Raw genomic sequence first — 5,373 nt, 5'->3', positions numbered from 1 at the left:
AATGGGGGTAGGTGTGTTGGAGACAATAAGATTGGCACAGGACAGAGCAGGGTTTAGGGCTGTTGTACATAGTGTTGCTATGAGTCGCAAGTGACTCGTTGGGACATAACAACAACAAGATAGTAAACTTTGCAGGATGAATTTGGAATCTTTATAGAAACTCAAAGTTTTCTTCTCTTTTCTTATGCTAAAACTTAGAATTGAGAGTTGAGTTTGAAGTTCACTGGTATAAGTTAGCCTGTTGTTATTGTATTGCCATTTGCCACTGAGTAAGAACCTACTCATAGCTGACTTTCTAAAAGCTTCTCTCAAGAGAAGAGATTGTCCGTCTTTCTCCATGGAACAACTAACTGATAGATTCAAACTATGGCTTTGGGGTTGGCAGTACAATTTCTCACTCACCACCAGCAGAGCTTATTATGGGTCTTCCAAGATGTGTGACCAAGAAGAAGAGATGATCAGAAAGTCACAATACAAAAAATAAGTTGAGAGACTCCCCTCCCCAGCCCCAACAGGTGGGAGAGCGGCCCTGAGGAGATGAGGAGGGGACAACTGGCCACCCGGGGGGTGGGCGACTATGTCAAACTTCTGTGCTGCCCCCAACTGCACATGGAGCAGACAGCTTGACCTGGCCTTCTTCAGGTGCCCGCGGCATCAACCAGATGCCAGAAATGGGTGGAGAACTGTAGGAGAGCTGACTTAGAAGATAAAACACCTAATCAGCTTAATAAACATTATAGGTTATATGCCAAAAACTCTGAGACCTCTATGATCTTCAGAACTACACATTTTACAGAGGTATCAGAAATATAAAGAATGAATGGTTATTTTATTTCTCAAAATTAATTGAAGCATAAAACACCTATGAGATATCATCTCACCCCAGGAAGAACAGCAAAATTTAACAGAACATCAAGCAACAAATGCTGGCGAGGTTGTGGAGAAACTGGAACCCTTATTCACTGTTGGTGGAAGTGTAAAATTGTGCCACCACTGTGGAAGCCAGTGTGGTGCTTTCTCAAAAAGTTGCAAATAGAGATACCATTTGACCCAGCAATTCCACTACTGGGAATATACCCTAAAGAGACCATAACTGCCACCCAAGCATATATATGCACACCCATGTTTATTGTGGCTTTGTTCACAATAGCAAGGAGTTGGAAACAACCTAAGTGCCCATCAACAAACGAATGGATAGAGAAGCTCTGTTATATTCACACAATGGAATACTACGCTGCATTGAAAAACAAGGAACTCATGAATATTATTCAAAATGGGTGATCTTTGAGGACATTATGCTGAGTGAATTATCTCAGTGACAAAAGAACAAATACTGCATAGTGCCACTGTTGTAAAACAGGACTGACATTGGGGCTGGGGAGAGACTGAGGTAGATGGGTTCAATAATGTATACTGCATTGAAACAGATGAGCGAGAAAACTGTTTAAAAAGGATATGTGATTAAGTATTATTGTCATGACAGGAGTCTAGAACGAAGGCTGCATAGTGGAGTGGACCTGGGGGGAGGGAATTGTAAAACAATGAAAGAATTTTTCTTGTACTTTTCAAAGAGAAGAGTAAACTGAGGCTGCAGGTGTGGGAGGGGAGAAGAGTGCAACAATGAATGAATGTAAATCCAAAGTCGGTAAATCTTCATTAAAATCAATTTTAAAAAAAATATTAATAGAAGCAGATACTTGGAAAGGCACCAGGAGAGTCCTAGTAGTGCAATTCTTTGAGATAAAGCCATACCAGCAACATTTGATCTTACCAGACATCTGAACAATTCACATAGTACACAGAGAAAATGAATCATCAAATTGAGTGAAGACAAAATCAGGACACTGAAACAGGGAAAAAAATTGATGAAACTTCTGAACAACAGCAAACACATAAAGAAACAAACAACAGTGATGCTCAGAACCTCAGTGCAAAAGGAGGTGGTGAAGTGCAGGATGAAGACATTTTGCATTTTAGTCCTTAAAGAGAAGGAAAACAAAGAATACCTAAAATCTTTATTTGAAATTTTGATTCTTATGGGAAAGCAGAACATACCTCTGGATGGTCATGAAACGGATGAAATCCCAGATGGTCTCTTTACTCCTGATAACGTTCAAGCTCTGCTGGAGTGTCGGAAAAATTCTGAAGAGGTTCTGAGAAGGCGCTTTGAGACAACAGCTATCAACACACTGTTCTGTTCTGAAACCCAGCAGAAACAGAAGCTCAAGATCTGTGAGAGCTGCATTTGGGAGGAAGCTCTCAGGAAGTGAGAGACTCCCAATTCTTTTCCATTATCACTGACGATGTAGTGGACATACAGGGGAAGAACATCTGCCTGTGTTGGTTTTGTGGGTCAATCTCATAATCTGAGAGAGGAATTTCTGGGCCTCCTGCCTCACAAAGCTGATACAGAGATCTTGGCTGTGGAATTCCACACTACAGTAACTGAGAAATGGGATTAAACATGGAGTACTATGTGGCCAAGCTTACATTGTGTCCAGTGGATTTTCTCCGGAGATGAAAGTTGTCACTTCTAGAGAAATACCCTCAAGCCATCTACACAGTCTGTTCTTCCTGTTCCTTAAATATGTGGTTGGCAAAATCTGTACCTGTTATGGGAATATCCGTTGCACTGAAAACAATTGTGGAAGTTTGTTCTTTTTTCCATCAATCACCACAACTGCTTTTAGAACTCGACAATGTAATTTCTGGTCTTTTTCAGACAGCGAAGAAAGGGGTAATGAACGAGAGGAAATTTGCCATTCTCAGTGGACAGGCCGGCATGATGTTTTCGAAATCTTAGTGGACCTCTTGCAAGCACTTGTTCTATGTTTAGATGGTATAAATTATGACACAAGTGTTAGGTGGAATAATTGCATAGCTGGCCGAGACTTTGTACTCTGTAGTGCAATAACAGAATTTTATTTCATTGTTACAGTTGTTTTTCTTAAAAACGTCTTGTCTTTTACAAGAGCTTTTGGGGGAAACTTGCAGCATCAGACCTCAGATGTCTTCTTCGCTGCCAGCAGCTTGACTGCAGTGCTGCCTTCACTAAATGCAGTGATGGAAAACATTGAAGTTTAGCATAAATTTTGGTTTGAAAAAACCACAAATTGGGCATCCAAACTTGATATTCAGATGAAACTCCTGGGAAATTCCACCGAGCTCAGCAGAGCAACCTCGATTCTCAGCTAACCTCAGAGAGTTTAAAGAAACCCCGAGCTTCTGTGGAGCACATTATTCAGGAACTTAAAGATAAATTCTCAGAACAGGACCTTACAGCTCTTAAATGCTTATCTCTGGTCCCTTCTGTCATGGGGCAGCTCAAGTTCAATACGTCAGAGGAACACCATGCTGACATGTATAGGAGTGACTTACCCAATCCTGACACGCTGTCTGCCGACTTTCATCGTTGGAGAATCAAGTGGAAGCACGGAGGAAAATATATAGAGCTTCCATCCACCATTTATGAAGCCTGATATCAAGTTCTTCCCTAACGTTTATGCATTTCTGAAGGTCCTATGTATTCTTCCAGTGATGACGGTTGAAAATGAGCACTATGAAAACTGACGAAAGTGTCTCAAAGCACACTTAAGAACACTTCGACAGGCCAAAGGTCAAATAACATGGCTTTGCTTAGCATTAATTTTGATATAAAACATGATCTAGATTTAATGGTGGACACATATATTAAACTCTATACGACTAAGTCAGAGCTTCCTACAGGTAACTCAGAAACTTCTGAAAATATCTAAGAGACTGTTTTAAAATGGCTTTTAAAAAAAAATATCTGATATTTGGTACAAAACCTGAACGGTTTTTGTTGGCCACTTAATCATGGAATAATTTTGCCTGTATACCTAATATACCTTGTCATTGTTATGTGCCGTTGTGTCACTTGCGACTTATAGCAACCCTATGTACAATAGCCCTAAATCCTGCTTTATTCTGTGCCAATAACTCTGTCTCCAACACACCCATCCCGATTACTCCAGTCACTGAATCAATCCACGTTATAGAGGTTCTTTCCCTCCTGCACTGTCCCTCCACCCTACCAAGCATGATGTCCCACTCCAATGACCTGTCCCCCCTTACAACATGTCCAAAGTATGTCAAACTAAGCCTCAGAATCCTTGCCTCCAAGGATCAGCCTGGTTTAACCCTCTCCAGGACAAATCTGTTTGTTTTCCTAGCAGTCCATGGTACTCTCAATACTCTTCTCTAGCACCACAGCTCAAAGGTATCAGTTCTCCTTCGATCCTCTCTAGTCATTGTCCAACTCTCTGATGCATAACAACTGATTTGCAAAGACCATGGCCTGTATCAGATGCACCTTAGTCTCCAGAGAGACACCATTGCTCTTCAGTACTTTGGAGAAGTCCCTAACAGCAGATTTTCCCATCCCAATACATCTTTTAGTTTCCTGGCTACTGGTGCCAACAGTGTTGACTATGGAGCCAAGCAAACTAAAGCTGTTAACAATCTCAATCTCCTCACCATACATCCTGATACTGCCAATTGGTCCAGTGGTGAGAATCTTTGTCTTTTTTATATTGAGCCTCAATCCATATTGAAGGTTGCAGTTCTTGACCCTCTGTAGCAAGTGCTTCAGGTCCTCCTCAGTTTTAGCAAGCAGGGTTGTATAGATTGGATATATTAGCCATTGATAATCTACCTATTTAAATGGCTCCTCTTTGAATTCTCATGCTTTGAAAAAATATCTGTTCTTCCAGAAGATAGCAGTGAAAGTGCCCTGCTTTGTTTCTTTGTCATCTCGTTGGTGATACTCTGGAATTTTTTAAGTTAAGTAATTTCAAACATACGTTTATTATCACTGTGGATCCAGTTATCATCAGGTATTGAGCTACAATTCTTTTAAGAAATAAATTTTGTGTAGGTATAGGAGTAAAGAATATATTTTATAAAGTGTTACATTGAATCTCAAGACTGATCGTTGATTAGTGGGAGTTTTAAGTATGTTAAAATCTGTAATGGACAGTTAAGAAAATTGCCGGGAGATGCAAACTCTGAGCTTGTCAAACATGGATTTCAGCGCAGATTGTCTTTATCATATGAACCTAAAGGAACAAATTAGAGTTAAAGTGTGAATGGAAGAACGTACCATAGTTGTTATAGGTTGGATTTCTGCTGTTTACTTTCCTTTGTTGAGCCTACACCTTCATAAACCTTTCGACAGGTATATAGTGAACATTTCTGTTTTGTAGTCAAAATAGATTGTAAGGCCATGGACACTAACAGCTGATAATGTCTGTCTTTTTTCATGATTATATTTTACTGGCTCATCTTGATTATAAGCAAAAACTGAGAAATCTACAAAAATAGATGTTTTGTGGTTTATCTAGAAAGAATACA

At 40.0% G+C, this 5,373-nt stretch overlaps 1 pseudogene; it reads left to right on the top strand.

Annotated features, from left to right (window-relative positions):
* The first annotated feature begins 577 nt into the window (after window positions 1-577).
* LOC102874967 lies at window positions 578-3,755 on the top strand (annotated as a pseudogene).
* Window positions 3,756-5,373: the final 1,618 nt, after the last annotated feature.

This window comes from Elephantulus edwardii, unplaced genomic scaffold (genome assembly GCF_000299155.1).
Source record: "Elephantulus edwardii isolate Elephantulus edwardi_28Jun2011 unplaced genomic scaffold, EleEdw1.0 scaffold00309, whole genome shotgun sequence".
Taxonomy (NCBI): domain Eukaryota; kingdom Metazoa; phylum Chordata; class Mammalia; order Macroscelidea; family Macroscelididae; genus Elephantulus; species Elephantulus edwardii.
Note: the sequence above shows the minus strand (reverse complement) of the source record. Positions and strands in the feature narration are given on the sequence as shown.